Consider the following 16,164-nt stretch of genomic DNA (forward strand, 5'->3'; position numbering starts at 1 on the left):
CAACGTCTATGTCCCCTGCACAGACAATAAAGTGAAAAAGGACCCTTAACCTTGCACAGGGACTTTGTCAGATAGGCTCAAGAGGTGTTTTGCCATTTTCCAGAGCTATCTTGCAAGCTTCATGGATGAAACTCTTCCATCACTTATCTGGCAGAACTGGTTTGAATAATTGTCTGAGTTACTTGGAAGTTACCAACAAGTAGGTCATTCCCAGTGGTGCTCTTTTCAAGGGCCGAAAGATCCCATGCAAAGGCGGATGAAATGAAGCCAGAGTGTTGGTTAGCTAAGGAAAACATTCTTTGGTGTTGCTGTCAATCACATGCACAGAAAAAGAGATTCAATCATAGTGAAGACACTGGACATTCAGCTCAGCTTGATTTTTTAATTTTATAAACAGTAGGAGGCTCGAGAATAAACAATGAGGAAAAGCAGGGCTATAGAATCAGAAAATAAACTCAACTTTTGATTCCCATGTAGTTTAAATCTAAATTATAGTTATTTACTTAGTCCAGAGAGCCTGAATTTTCACCATTTTCCATTTTGAGCAGCTGTGACAGCAGACTCCATGAAAAAGTCCTGCTTCAAATTTAATTGATAAATTCACATGTCCTTTGTTGGTTTTTTTTCCCTTCCTGTCTTATTCTGCTATGGCAAATATAATCCCCCATAGCTTTTTGTGCTAAAAACAACAGAGTTAGCAAAATAACCTTTGCAGTTAGCAAGATAAAGGGTGTGCTGTTAGTAACCCCATAGCTCCAGATTCCCATCCTGCTCAGCCTCACAGATCAACATTGCAGAGACATAACCTTTACTTGGAGTCCTGGTTCCTGCCTGCCTCCTGCAGGAGCTGTGTGCACACTGAAGGTTCTGCCTTTCTTGCTGAAGAATAATTTTTAAAGACAATGACTATAACGGTAGTATTATTTCTAATTTGATATTTCAATGTCAAAAGCAATAATTGGGGTGGTTTTTTTCCTATTTTAAAAACTCCCTACAAAATGGTGATATTTCCTATGCTGAAAAAATACCACCTTGTTTATCAAATGTTAAAAACCATAGATTTATTCCAGTGGCAGCAATTTGTTCAAAATTGGAAAAAGAAAAGCAGTAAAAACTTTGCTTGACCAAAAACCTTGAGCATCTCCACACTTTTGGGGATAAGGACATAATATTTTTGTCCAAGCAAGTTAAGAACAAATTCCACTAATTCAGATTCCTCAAGATCTCCATGCTTGATGTTTTCTGTGGACTGACTTGAGACTTTGATTGGCTTTGCTGGAAGGACACACAGAATTTGGGTGAAATCTTAATTCTTCGTGCCTAAAGTCCAGCAGGCAGAATCCCACATTTTTAAAATCTTATCCAGTGGACTTGTCGGTATTCAAAAATCTTTTTTTAAAGAGCTAGATTATAATTCCTTTGAAAATGTTAAAATATGAATTAAGAAGTCCTCTGTTCTCCATGTCAGTACCATGTCAGTGGCTGTGTGCGAGTGTCCCTGTTGGCAGGGCCTGATCTGTGTCCAGGATCTTCTGCTTATTGTTGAGCACCCTCTCCTGGCTCTCTGCTATTTGCACACCAATTATATCATGCATTGAGAGCTCTGGAATAAACTGCAGTGCCAGTTGAGTTTAGGAGGATGTCTACTCAAATAATATGAGTTGCTGGTCTCCTTAAAGGATACCTGTTTTTTAACAACATAGCTGATTTGCAGCCAAGAAATCCTTCTAGTGGTGAAATTCCTCAGTAAGGATTTTTTCTTGCATTTAATGCTGCTTCTAATTGATCCCAGAAAAGCACTTGCAGACTGAAGAATACAATGCATAAGGCACAATCTGATAAGGGCGTGATGCCCAGCTGGTAAAAATGTTGTTTATTGGGTGACTAAGCCTACACATCTCTCAATGGATGTTATCTTTCTGTAATACCTCAAGCGGCCTAAAGCTTAATCTAGGCATGAATTGGTGTGTCATAAAGCAAGGGATTTTTGCTGGGATTCAGCCAATAAACAGCAGCTAGAATGAAAATAGGAGGTGAAGCTTCAGGGTTACCACTCAGTTAAGAGTTACAATATGAGAAACCATCATCTGATTTTTGAAACTCATAATAAATTGAGCTGGAGCACATGAAAGTGCTCCTGCAGTATGTGACTGACTGCTTGCCATGGCTAAGGCAGTCTTAAATTCTTTGAGTAAGTCACAGCAGAAAGGGCAGAAATCTTCACTTGTTGCTTTCCTGTTATTCCACAGCCAGGCAGCATTACTGCTAAATTTAGCAGTTCCCATGCATCTCATCTGGATCCATCCAGTAGCTTCAGGTGTCTAATGAAGGCACCTACTTATATAGGTCTTGGTCATTGTCCTCTTCATAGTTTGTAGGAGTTCAGGGAGATTAAATTCTTAATTTTGGCCCTTTATGGATTTGTTGGGGGGGCTCTGCTGCTATTAACAGCCCATGTCCCTGCTGGCTTCAGAGAGGTGTTTGCCCTTGGAGCATATTGTACCTTGAGGAAATCACCACTGCACAGAGACCAAGAGCCAGGCTCCTCCTAAAGGTGCTAACAAGACATTAAAAACAGCATCGTAGCCAGTTCCCTGAGTGCTGACAATTTTAAACATGAAATTTAAGTGTTTCCAGGCTGGTTTAAATTTGCAACATCATCCAAAGTCTCTGTGATATTTGCTCTAATTATCCTGTTAAATAAAACATTGTTTTAGTAAGGAGTTTCTAACATCAGTCCCTCTCATCTTACTCTCAGGCACCACACTTGCCCAAAAAGATTTCCTCACTTGAGGAAATCTCAGAGGAAAAGGATGTTTCTGAGCACTGGGAACATTGTCACTGAGCACCCACCAAAGAGTAAGATGCCAATTTGCAGTAGCTGAGGATTAAACTCCGACATTTTTTATTGCACTGAGCTCTGTGACTCTGTATTCCTATACAGCAAGTATGACCCTGGCTTTTGTGGCGGAAAGCCATCATTTCTCCTAGATGCTATTGTGGGACTGTTTGGTGTAAGTAAAGATATCCTGTTCAGCTCTTTGATTTCAGCCTTCAAGCCAGCTTTCATTTTGGATTACCCTCAATTAGGAGGCACTTTGAATTTTTCTGCTGTTTAATTGGAAGACGTGAATAAAGAAGCAGGTAGAAACAAAGAGAATACAGAAGTATTTTCAGGTCATTGCAAAATGAGAGCAATGGTGTTACTGAATTGGAGTGGATATGAGCAGGGGCTGTTTCAATTTGTGTGTGACTTTGATACAGGCAAAGACACCAAAGTCTTACGGTTTTTAAGTTAAGAGGCTCAAAGAATAAATTGACTGCAGCTGAGATCTGAAGCAAAATACTAATTGTTTATTTCCTTTGTATGTGTTAGAATACACCTTTTTAACTGCAAGAGAAACTCCCTAATTTGTAATAATGAGATTAACTGGAAGAGAAAGAGTGGCACAAAGAGAGACACCGTACCATGAAGTGTTCTTATTTATTAATTCCACAGTGGAAACAATCATCCCAGTTTTCTTTTGTCTGATTCCTGAATCACTGGGATGGAATTTCATCAGGAAGGAATAAATGCAAGTAGTTCCACTGAGTCGCAGAGGACTGTGTGCAGCAAACTACCCATGTTTCTTTCCAGCTCGAGTAAGCAAAGAATTGATAATATGTGGCCATGTCTTGGCCAGGCAATGCTTATTGCTATTGATTAACATTTTTGTTAAGTAATAGAAGCAAGGAGAGGCCATTATACAAGGCAGGGAAAAAGACAGTGAGATGGAAGGCTTTGGGGTCGAAGGCCAGAGCGGGAGCAGGGGATGTTTTTCCCACAGGCCCAATGCACTGCACCGAGCCCCTCCATACACAGAGAGCACTTGCAGAGTGAGAAAAGCCCATGGGACTTTGCCGTGTAAAACCCCTTGCAGGGCCCTGGTGCGGAGCAAGGCTTTCCCAGCTCACTGTGCATTGGCACTCCAGCCCCAGGTCGGGAGGATCTTGGCAGCGCTCCCCTTGGCAGAGGCAGCCGAGCACAGCCCCGCTGCAGCAGCAGAGCAGGCCCTGCATCTTGAAGTAAGTGAATTTGCTCGGCTAATTGCTCGCAAGTGCTCCCTCCGAGCACCTGTAAATTGTTCAGTTTAATAGGGTGGCAGCTGTTGCCGGCTGCCTGGGCTCTGGCTGCCTTGGAAGTAGTTGGGAGATGAGAGCAGCAACTTGTGGCACGATTATCTTTTTCTCCATTTCCTCTCAATTTCATTGTCATTTTCTTCTCTCTTAAGAGCGCTTAAAAGCATTTTTTTGCTCATTATAATACCCACAGGAGCTGTTGTGAAGTGCACTTTTTGCGTTTAAGGTTTCAAAACCTAAACTCTCTGACTTTAAGAGGTTTGGAGAGTGGTTTAGTTGGAAGACTGCTGCTGTGCAGACACCTGCAAAACACTGAACTTAAGCTGGCACGGCTGGAGGGAGGGATGGCTCAGGAGAATGGGTGGTTACACTGTTGGGCTTCAGTGCCCTCTGTCTCCTGTAGGAATGAGAGTCTGCTGCTGGCTGAGTGGAAAGTAGATGCCTGAATATTTGAATGGATCTGGACTTTGGTTTTGATAACTTGGTAGCTGTAATGGGACAGTTACTTTTCTGATTCTAGCATGCTAGCAGGAGGGAAACAGAGTCACTAGTAATAAATGAGATGTTCTCCCAGTTTGAGCAAGGTGTGGGAAGAATGTAACACATCAATCCATGGGATTTAGTGGGCTGGAGTAACCCTCAATCTGCAATCTGCAGAGGGTAGAGGGAGTTGAAGCTCTTAATGCAGGTACCTCCATCAATTCTCAAAGTGTGCTAGAGGAAATTATCCTTGTGGTACATTCCAGATAACCAGGAAGGACTGGCAGGAGATGCATTTCTCTGAAATGTAGCTGGGCTTCTCAGATCCCCTTTGCCACTCCTGAAGTAGGTAAGGATTGCTGCCTCTGCAGTTACAATGGTTGAGTGCAGGAAACTCAGGCAAGAATTGGGATCTCTGGGCTTTCTAGTCTCCCTGTGTTTGCAGGACAGAAATGTGTGTGTGCCTGGAGTGTTCTAGCAAGCTCTGCCTTCACATGTAGGTTTGTGCCCCCCTGTCTTTTCCATTCTAGGTTGGAGACATGCCATCTCAGGCATATTTCCTTCTGTGGCAGCTGAATCTGGGTGCATGACCCACATAAGTAAATGAGTGTAGAGGTTTACGGGAAGATCCCCTGGTGCAGGAGCACTGCCCATGGCCTTACTTTAGAAAAATCAACTTTTGTGTAAATGCACTGCTGGTGAGAGAGGAACCTCTGACCCTGAGCAGTCAGACCAACACAGGGGGGATTCTCCCCTCCCAGGAACAAGCAGAGCAGGAATACACCCTGGTGTCTGGTGTCACAGCGATGCCATGGCACTGCAAAATCCTCAGGAGTCACTGGGAGGAGAGGGCAGGAGATGGCCACATACTAGAACCTGACTTTGTAATATGGTAGGTAGGATGCTCTGGTGGCAGGGACTGGGACAGCTTAGGCCCTGCTTCCCAGCACTGTCAGCATCTGAAACCAAGAACAGCAGATCTGTTCCCCTCATCTGACCCAAAATTAGATGGCATACAAAGGAAATATCCAGACTAGTGAGCTGTTGTAAACCTGTCCCTCGGTTTTGGAAATTAATTCCCCCTCCTTTGTTTATTCTTATACTTGCTGAGTTGCCAGGTTCTCCTCTTTTTTTTTCTGAACACAGATTGCCTTTCCTTGGCTTTGAAAGGAGAGGAAGTTTAAGTGGTGTGATAATAAAAGGACAAAGCCTGTCATGATTAATAGTCACATGAAATCATGTGTGAAGAACATTCAGTTATAGCTATCCTCAGGAGAGTAAAGTTCCCCAAATATCTTAACAGAAAGAAGGAAAAGGGACAATATGTCTGTGATTCTTTGTGATCAGTCACTTTGCACACAGACAGAAAGTAAGGAATACTGCTGCTCACAGAGAGCATTTGGGGGAATTGACAGTGAAAGGGTAAAAAAAAAAAAATTAAAGAAGTTTGTGAAACATTGACAAAAAGTTTGGCTTTTGCTAAAATTTGGAGCAGTGCTCCACTGGGACCTCTTCTAGCCCAGGGGCTGCTTCTGTTTAAAATCATTAATGGCCAGTTCAGTTTCTGTCAGTGTTATTGGCTGAGCCAATATAGTCCTATTAATTTGACTGAGCTTGAAGATAGAGAGGAAATATAAAAACCTCTTCAAGCTGCTGGTACCTTCTGGGATCTCAGGCATACAGTGGTCTTGATAAATCTTACAAATTCATACTTGGGAGGGAAAATTTGCTAAGTGGTTCACAGGGGCCTACCTGCATCTTAATGGGTAGTGATCAGGCAAAATGTTGCAGAATGGTTTCAGCATAAACCCTGTGATGTCTAATCCTTGTTTTTAGGGGAGGGATGTTACCTCTAGGAATAACCTAGCCTTTTATCTGGACTTCCACAGCTTGCTGATATTCTGTCCAATTTTTACAGTGTAAATAAAATTGTTTGGGATGTTTATCACCCCGATCAGCAGCAGTTGTAAGTTATATAGCCCAGATAATAGGAGTGAGATCTATTGAAATGCTACTGGGCTATAACTCAGGACTAGCTGCCCTAGCCTGCTTCCTTCCTCTGCATTTTGTTGAGTGGTTAGGAACACTTGTCCATTGACTAAGCTCCTTCCTCACCCTAAAAAAAAGCATGTGAATTAATAGAGCAGCAAAGTGAAAAATTACCCTTCCAGTTTTTGAATTACTGTGAGGTTTGCTACCTGGGTTTTGCTGCTCCCTGGAGTGAAGTGATGGTTTTGAATTGCTCTCTCTGGTTTTTACCTGGAATTCTGCCCTAGCCAAACTCTACAGTGATGTTCATGTCCATTTCCACAAAGTCTTGAATATACCAGTTTGAAAGCAGTTTGTATCTACCATTTATCCAGGTGCCTTTATGCCTGACTGTGAAAGTGTAGAAATCCCCAAAGCATAGTTCCTGCCCAAATCACTGCTCTCCATGCCTAAAATTCCAAGCAAGGAGTGGATTCGGGTGTAGACTCATAAGCTGCTGAGAGAGAGATAATACTGGGAGGCATGTGACACAGGAACCTCAACATGGGCTGCTTTACCATTACCAAGGGTGTCCTGAAATGATGCATGTGCAAGGAGAGAGGATGGAAAACAGCTCAAGCAGGGATGACAGAGTTTTTATACTGCATGCAAAAGGAATGAGATGTAGAGGGTTCAGCTAAAATCCAGAGAGAACAATGCTTTGCTGGTACAAGAGAGTTTTCTCGTGTGTGTATGTGTTAATAACCAAAGTGTGCAACAATTTTCCTTAATGCCAAACATGTACCTTGATCAGCAAATTATCTGCTTGCACATTAAATTATGCATTGTGATCTCTGAGGTGTATTAAATTTTGAAATCAGATATTTTATCATTAATGGAAAGCTAATGAGCAACAACGATATTATGTGCCTCGGTTGACTTTTGTCAGAAGCAACCCATTGTAGTTGGAAGGTGACTTTTCTGAGTCTCTGATGGTAATATGCCAATTATTTCTGAGTCTCTGGTGGTAATATGCCAGTTATCAATGCCCCTGGAGGCTCCAAGTGCCTACCATGGATGTTTTACCTCAAACTGTGTATGGAGCAGGGTTTCTCAGTATAGATAAAAGCCAATTTGAACAGACTGGAGGAGAGAGAGACCAGTTTTTACCATGCAGATTTATAGCTAAAGGCATTCTACCAGCTTCTGTGTTTCAGCTTCTTTCATCCAATGAGGTGGCTTTTAGGATGTGCAGTTTCTTTGGACTTTGGGTAATAAAAGCATAAGGTGGTGCCTTCACCTACAGTTAACATGTAGGTGCCTAAATTAGAATAAATACATATGCAATGTGTAAAGTGCCTGAGGATGACTCCAGGTAATTCTGAAATGTTTATTATTGGGATTATTGAGCCATCAGAAATCCCAGTCAAGATCAAGGTCCCATTATAGCAGACTGCCTTTCCTGTACCTGCTCTGCAGTTTAAACAGGTCTAGGAAAGTGGTGTGACTTTTTCAAGGACACCTAACTTGTCAGTGACAGACCAGGATCTAAATTGGAATCTTCTGCTGTTTGGTTTACTCTGAGGTACAGGTATTGGATTGCACATCATATATATCTATGTCTAAGTTAGCTTTTACCTGGAAGTTTGGGCTTCAATTATGTTAAAGGGTGTCTGGGTGGGCCTGTTGGAAGCCATGTCACTGCTGTGCCTACCCATACTGTCCTTTCAAAGTATCTCAGCATGTCCACGTCACCCCTGTTTGCACCATGAAGTCTTGCAGAAATGAAGGCTTTACAAAATGCTTTCACCAATGAACTAACCTGCTTTTCTCAGCTCAGGTGGATAAGCTGAAGCCAGATTTGGATGCAACTCTGATCACCCATGACATGGCAGATACCGTGGGCTCACTGCTTGATGGACAGCAAGTCCCAGCCCCTGGTCTCTGTTCCTCAGCTGCTCTGCTGGCTGTGCAGCCATGTCTGTCCCCTCCAGTGCTTGGATCCATGCAGCAGGAGTGGGGCCAGCAAGGTGGTGGCACTGCTCACCCCATTGTGGCAACCAGTGCCAGGAGCCTGCCTGGCAGGTGTGTGCCTGTTGGTGGGGTTGGGTATTGGCTGGCCTGGCAGGCTGGCCCTGCCTACAAACACAGAGCTGGATGAAGCTATTTGTAGGGCTTAGAGATGACTTGCTTTTACATCCCTCTCCATTGCTGCACATTATTAGACTCCCTTGACTTTTATGAAGGTCCTAAATTGCTACAGAAAACAGTGCTGTTTTCTGCTGGCTTAACTATTGCATTCCTTAAGGCTTGTTTTTCAGTGCTACACTTTACTGCCTGTTAAGTTAACTGGATTTTTATCTCCTCTGCCTCTGAATGTCTTCTGTAAAAGTCCAAAGTAAGCCACAGCTTGCCCAGAGGAATATTCCAGGAGAGAAAATGAAGAATTCAGGAACAATAATAATGTAACTCCGGCAATCCTGTTGCAAAATAATACTACAAAAACATTTAAGCATGAAAGAGTGATTCCTCCTATAGATATCTACTTAGAGTACAAAAGAAAAAGCTCCCCAGGGACTTGCTCTCTTAGAAGAGGTTGCAAGTCTAGTTTATCCTCTGTAGATGCAAGTGTATATTACAGATAACTTTGAGGTGTGCATTAATGGGGAAGGTATTTTCTCTCATTCATTGTTCCTCATTCCTTTGCCCCCCAAATATTGGAGAAAAATGGATTATGCATCATCATACTCCCTTGGGTGTGATAAGTGCCCTTAACTGTGTTGAGGCAGCAATCTGCCCCTTCTTCCTCTCAGTCCCCAAACAACCCCTGTTTGATGTGGGGACAGAGCAGAGATGCACAAAAGCAGTTTCTGTGCTAACCCCAAGCAGCATGGGTTAGCAGTGGGCAAAGGCTGCTGTCCATACCCTCTCTTGTGGAGGATAGGGCTGAAATGCAAAATGGGCATTTGATGTCCTGGCCTAATGGTTTATCCCTCACAGTGCAGAGAGACTGGGCTGTGTTCCTCCCTTGTTGGCTATAGTCTGCCTGAAGGCTTTGCTAACTTTACCCTGAAATATGTTCCCACAGACTGTTTATGCTATCCTAAGCCAATTAAATAAAAGTACTGTTAAGATGTTTGTGTTTCCTTGTTTAGCAGCCACTGGGCTCTTTATGCTCCAGCATGGGCAAGGGCTGCTTTGGGACTGTGTGGGACTTAACTGTGCCCACCAGAGCTGATCCCACCAGAGCCCAGCCCAAGGCACAGAAGAGACACAGAGTGCCCTTTACAAGGCTTGCTGGATGAGAGTCAGGGGTTTTGAGAGAGACATCTCTACAGATTGTGAGGGTCTTCTGACAATTTGAATAGTTTGGGGTAGTGAGTGTTGAAAGGTCTCCCAACACCGCTCTAATGGCCAAGGTTTGCTGTGGTGAAACTAAGGCTAATGGAGAGTGTTTGCATCACTTGTAATGGCAGTAGGTTTTAATTTTCTTTTATCAGAAGTTACTTGTGAGCTAACATTGAGGGCTGATCCAAGCTGCAGGCAGCTTGCAGGGAAGCTTGTGGTACATATCTCCTGTTTGCTCTTCAGTGTGCGTTTGGTCATCAGCTGGGTGATTTATGTGAGGAGAAATAAAAGATGGGCTCTGGTAGTGAAATTTAGGGAGCAGCCAGAAGTACTACTGAAACTCTTGTTTTATTTTACAGGAATGTGAAGGATTCATTATTTCACAGAGCAAAGAATATATTTTTTTTTCACCGAACAAGTAATAAATGATGAGGAGGAAGAACTTTAAATATCAATGGACTCTGTTCATGGTCATATTGCATCACATGGAAGAAAAGACAAAAATCAGTGAAGGCGTTTCAAGAACATTCAGGTAAACAAAAACTTGATGCAGGGATGCAACCAAGGATAGTCCTAAACCAAGGCCAGACCTCGAATTAATGCTCCTGGAGATGTAGAGGGCCTGTCATGATATTTTATTCCTTTCTGCTTCTGATAGAATAACAAGAATTCTTCTTGAAGGACAGGGCAATTTCTGTTGCCAAGCACACTATCCTGAGTAGCAGGACTGAGACCTAAATCCTAAGGTTTCTTCTTTGGTTTCATATGTTTGATAGCTTCTAATGACCCTTAACAGTGGCTTGCTTTGTGTGTTGCAGTTTTCAGTTTTTTGCACCTCTCTGAATTAGTTACTAAAATGATTAAAAAAGATACCTTCAGTTATCTGTTAATCATGAATATTAGGGTTCATAGAAGAGATATTTTGAGTCTTTCAAAGAAAGTGCAATAGTTTTTGGCTGAGAGGGTATGGTTTCAGTTCAAATAGTTAAAGAGGAGGAGAAGGACACTGGCTGAGTGAAGACACTTGTAATCTTGTGCATAGATGGCTTTCATGATCTTGGTATACAGGGCTAGGAAAGTGCCTTTCCCCTGTGTAAAGAGACTATGATTGCATTCAAGCAAGTTAAAATATTAATTCAGCAGATGTTTGCCTTGAGATACCAAACTACTTTCTGGAAAGGAGCAATCAGTAGCTTTTAATATGAGAAATGGTTGTTTTCAAATATTCAAGAGCTATTCAAGAGCCAGATGTGCATTAGTTTAGCAATACCCTGGCAGATCAGGTTGACTTTTTAACTCACAGAATATGGGTGGTAATAGATGGTGTCCTGTTAAGCAGAGTTGTCCATTTCCATCCTGCTGTCTCCAACTTGATAATTGTGATAATTACACACCTTCTAACTTTAAATATCCTCAGACTTATCTCATGATTCATTTCCTGCCATTCAGCCCACTCATGGATAGGGTGTTCTCCAGCTTAAATGCTAAAGAAGTTTTACTCCTATCACATCTTTAAACTGTTAATAAAAAATATTATTGTGAGACTTTTCTACTTATTCCAGAAGTCTCATTGTAAAGATGTCTTCTTTCTTCAGTGAAACAGAGAGCAGTGATTGGTGGTGGCAGGCAAAGCACTGACCTGTGTTTAAACCACTGTTGTCACTTTTTGTGTGAAGCTCTGTGACTCTCTGAATACTGGGATTATGGGAATGGAATGAAAACCCAGGATACCTCAGGAATAAATGCTACTTTCTCTCTGTAGAGTGATTAATTCACCAGCTACCTGGGAGAGGACACTCTGCCCTTGGATTTCCTGCCATGTAGAGGACATCAAGCTGGCCAGACTCCAACTAGGAGAAAAATTTTTACTTTGAGAGCTGTTTTCTGAAGCACCTTGTAAGATGTCCCTGATACTGAGGCTTGCAAGTCAATTTGGTGACTTGAAAATTGTGCTGATCACCACAAAATGTGTGTAGCAACAATCTGAGGATGGGGGATGGCCCTGTCTTGTTTCTTCATTGACCTTAGAGGGAGCCTAAGCAGATACCTGAGGTTCAGCATCTGAATTTTAGGTAAGAAAACACAGATAATTTTGAAAATTCAATTGCATGTCCAGTTGCACCACTGAGAACTACACTGGGGGTGGAGTGCTTCCTTGAGCTGCAGCTCAGGAAGGCTGTGGAGACCTGAGCACTCCCCAGGTGTCAGCTCAATCTCTTCACCTCTTGGAATTGAGTAAAACCTTTCCCAGATGTTTCTTGTACTAAAATTTTATATCTTCTAAACTGCTGAGGAGAGAGCAGAATAGTCACCACCCACCAACCTGAGTCCTGTCCCAAGAATGCAGGTGGCATGTTACATGTTTTTAGTGTTGTGCTTCAACTTTTTCTATCTCCTCCATACCCTGCAGACAGTTTATTGCCATGTGCCCTTTGGAGAGCTGGCCCACCCTTGTCCTGTGCCAGGCTCCATGAGTGCAGCTCAGCTTTCCTGTCAAATTCCATTGTCAGAAATGAAAATTCTTCCTCCTTACACTGGTAAGGATCACAAAAGGTGTGTGTGTTTTCACCATATTGCAGCTGCAAAGGGGGAATTGAAATGGCTGGTGGAGCTTCTCTTGGTGCTAGAGAAATCTTGATGATTTCTCAGTCCTTGAAGTTTAGGACTCCTTCCTTGAAGCTTTTCAATAAGAGCTGCTGCAGACTTGACACGTTGGCATTAATTTAGTCTTGACAGAGGAACACAGAACAGATGAGCTAAAAGCGCTAGCTGGAGCTGCCCCTGCTCTGAGTCTCTAATAATTCTGCCTTGGGAGAGAAGAAAATTATTAAAAACCTGTGCTCCTGAATCCTTTCCCTGCCTCTGTCCCATGATGGGAACATATTACTGAAATCCACAGAGCTGGTGAGTTGCAAATTCCCTGACCAGGGCACAGAGTTTGGATGGCTGTGCTTCCCCCTGAGTTGTTTGTGCAGCTGCCACTGGCAGGGATATGTGGAGTGAGCAGCCCATAGTGCAGCCTTTCTGGGATATGCTGCAGCCAATTATAAGACTGATGGAAGCAAGAAGATTTTTTTTTTCTTAGGCTACAGAATACAAAGAAATAAATATTCAGACTCCATAGCTGCAAGTAAGCCCAAGGGCAAGGTCAAATGCAAACATTTCAGTGACTTTTTGGTTGACCTGTAATGGCCTTTTCAGCCTTCTAGCATATAAGAGTCATCAGGCTCCTGGTCAGAGTATTGGGTTATGCTTAGAGCTCACGTTATTTCTTCCCTGAGGCAAGATATTGTGCTTTGTGGTTATTCTACTGTAAAGGTCAAGCTGCTGAGGCATTAAATGCATCCCTCCTTTTCCTGTATTAGCTGTTTTCTCTTTTAGGTCTGCTTCCACGTTTGGGGTTTGTGCCTTCCCTGGGTAGTTACAATGAGTGTACTTCATAAGCAAGTTAAACACCTAATGTACTCTCATTCTGTCTGTTTTCTTCCTCTGGTTTCACCAGCTGTTTCCAATCTTGCATATTGATATCCCCAGGAAGGCAGTCTTTGTAGGCAAATAAATTAAATTGAGTGGCAATGCTTGACACCAGGTTTATGGACAATTGGTGATTAAGTTACCTCTGAGAAGCATTTGACTCCCAAAGAGAGACACAATATATTGCAAATATGCTCTAGTCTTCTGCAAGGGTTTTTTGTGTAGGGTGAGAGTTACAGGATCATAACTAATGCCTTATGATTAGCTAAAACTTTGTCTTTCAAAGAACAGGATCTCAGCAGAAGGATAATATGGCTGGAAGTAAAATTATTGTCCTATTTTGGGGGTGTTGGGGTGGTGGTTTGTTCAGGACTTTTTTTTCCCTTGTTTTTTTTTCTTTGTTTGGTTAGGGGCATGATAGATGGAGAACTGCATTTAATGTTCCCTGTGGGAGATGATGCTTTTGGGATCTTGGAGTAAATTTGGGACCAGCTATCACAGCCAAGATGTAGTGAGGAACTGTCAGGATATAGTCATTAACCATGTATGGCCAGCAAGTCTCTCTGTGAGGCTGGCTTCATTTTCTGTAACATTCAAAACTCATCAGAAAACAAAGATTTTATTAGGGGGTTTAATATGTTTTCCTCCATTCTCTGAAATTAACATCTGGCAGGTCATCCTTGTCTTTTCCTGCAGTCTGGCAGGGGTAAAAGGAAAATTATTAGGCTGCTTTCAGTCCACCTTTTCTGACTCTTCAAAGCAGAATCACATGTTTGGTGCTGAGCTTCTAATCTGTAATCTTATGGTTAGACATTGCAGGATTACTTGTAGTTCTATTTGCTATTCGAAAGTTTATGGTTTTAAGACTGAATAGCTGAATTTCTTTAGCCTTGAGTCCTGATTCTGCAAACAGTTCTTATCAAAAGGGGATTTTGTGCAGGTCAGGAACTTGATTTGCTTTCCTGTCTTTTAGTATAGCCCTGAAAGCTGCCTTGATGATTATGGCTTTGTGGTACAGCAAAGTGCAGCAAGTGAACTTTTCTTTTTTATGTTGGTTGTTGCTTTGGATTTTAGTTTGGCTCATTTCCTAGAAGCTAGTAGCTCAAATTGGTTTGGGAATTGCTAAAAGACTGCCTTAGTGCTCTAAGCATCAAAATCTCAGTCCAGCAAAACTCTTAGGTGTAGGTTTAACTTTAGACATGGTTTTTAGATTCCATCATGCAAAATGGACTTTTGGGAAGACCTGAGGATTGTATTCAACTCCAGCCACATTGAGGGGCCAGTAGTACCCCTGGAAGTGTTGTATTTAGTGACCCATGGCAGTGCTTCTTTCCCTGCAGTGAGGAGTGGGACACAATTTTAGCTGGATGTGTTGTTCTAACAGGATACCTCCAATATTTAGGATTGAAGGTGCTTTTGTCCCTAAGGGTGCTGTTTGTTGGCAATGTGGCTAATGTAGCTGTCTCCAGCTCACCAGTGTATGAATGGGAGAGGCTTGGAAGTGGTTTATGCTCAGACAGCAGCTCTGAGACATGAGAGAAATAAAGAAATGAAACATGTTGTTGCTTTGCACACAGATTAAAAAGCTGCTGCAGACTGTTCTGTCCAGGATGGGACGTGGCAGTCTGAAAAAGAAGACATAAAAGTAGTTTGGGACTTGGTTTCATTTCAGCTGGTGCCACAACCTGTATTTGTAACTGAATGACTAGCAGCAGGTTTTATATTCCTGCAAAACTTATTGGGATGAGAGGTTTTGGAACATGTGCTTGTTTTGCTTTTCTTAATAAAACTGAGGTCACAGCATCTCTCAGAGCCTCAGTTTCTCCCAAAATGAAGGGGAGACAATAATATTTATTTCATTAATGTGGTCTTTTGGGTTGGACTTACCCTCCATCACAGAAGTTAATCATGTGGCAGTCTCTGTGTAGGTAGTAGAGACAGAAGAACCTCCAGAGAGCCAGTGAGCCCAGCTGAGATCTGAATTACTCTCTGGAGTTTCAGCTCTGTCAAGTGGCTAAAGGAGACATTTAAGCAAAGGCACATCCCTTTTAGGTGGCTTGCTTAGATGCCTGCAGGACAGTGGAATGAAACAAGATCTCCTGAGCTACAGATAGCACTGAATTTACATGGCCTCAAGTATTTTCACTGGCTATGCTGGAATTTTGCAAGTGTGATACACCAAAGTCCCTGTTCTTGCAGGCACAAAGAGAGAGCACCATCCACGCGATTCATCTCTCCTAGTAGCCTGTGGTTTCTGGAAGCTCATGCTAAAATTGTCAGAAGGATGAGAATTTTTTCTATTAAAATGCAAGCAGCATTTAATTTCCAAGTGCTAGGTGCCATTTGGGGTCATTAAATGGCTCTTCTGCTGCAAATTTGGGGAAATTAGTGACTGACCTCATGCAAAACCAGAACTGGGATATTAGAAATCATAATTTGTAATCAAGCAGTGCCCTGAGAACTGCAGCTAATTAAAAGGTGTTTTTATTGGAGGGGATTTGTTATTGTTGTTTGAGCTTTTTGTTGAAAGAGTCTGAAGTCTATTTCTTTCGGGAAGGCTTGCATAAGCACTTTCTAACCATTATAATGTCATTATATATGGGATTCATTACATTAGAAACATTAGGGGAGATTAAAAAGGATCTATTGGAGGCATTGGCTGAAAAAGAAAGGATAAAGACTAGTTGCAGTTTGAGCTTTCATTATGTGACTTGAAACAAATGTTGAAATATTGTATTTAAGCTAAATGTGTTTGTTGGAGGTAGCATTAGGAGG

At 42.2% G+C, this 16,164-nt stretch overlaps 1 long non-coding RNA gene across 1 annotated transcript in view; it reads left to right on the forward strand.

Moving 5' to 3' along the window:
• Positions 1–16,164, forward strand: part of LOC143693938 (uncharacterized) — a 350,836-nt gene that overhangs the window by 9,519 nt on the left and 325,153 nt on the right. The window contains exon 4 of the long non-coding RNA XR_013182007.1: positions 10,275–10,447. This is a non-coding gene — a long non-coding RNA (uncharacterized LOC143693938). The remainder of the gene's footprint in view (positions 1–10,274; positions 10,448–16,164) is intronic.

The sequence above is a fragment of the Agelaius phoeniceus genome, chromosome 4 (genome assembly GCF_051311805.1).
Source record: "Agelaius phoeniceus isolate bAgePho1 chromosome 4, bAgePho1.hap1, whole genome shotgun sequence".
Classification (NCBI taxonomy): Eukaryota; Metazoa; Chordata; class Aves; order Passeriformes; family Icteridae; genus Agelaius; species Agelaius phoeniceus.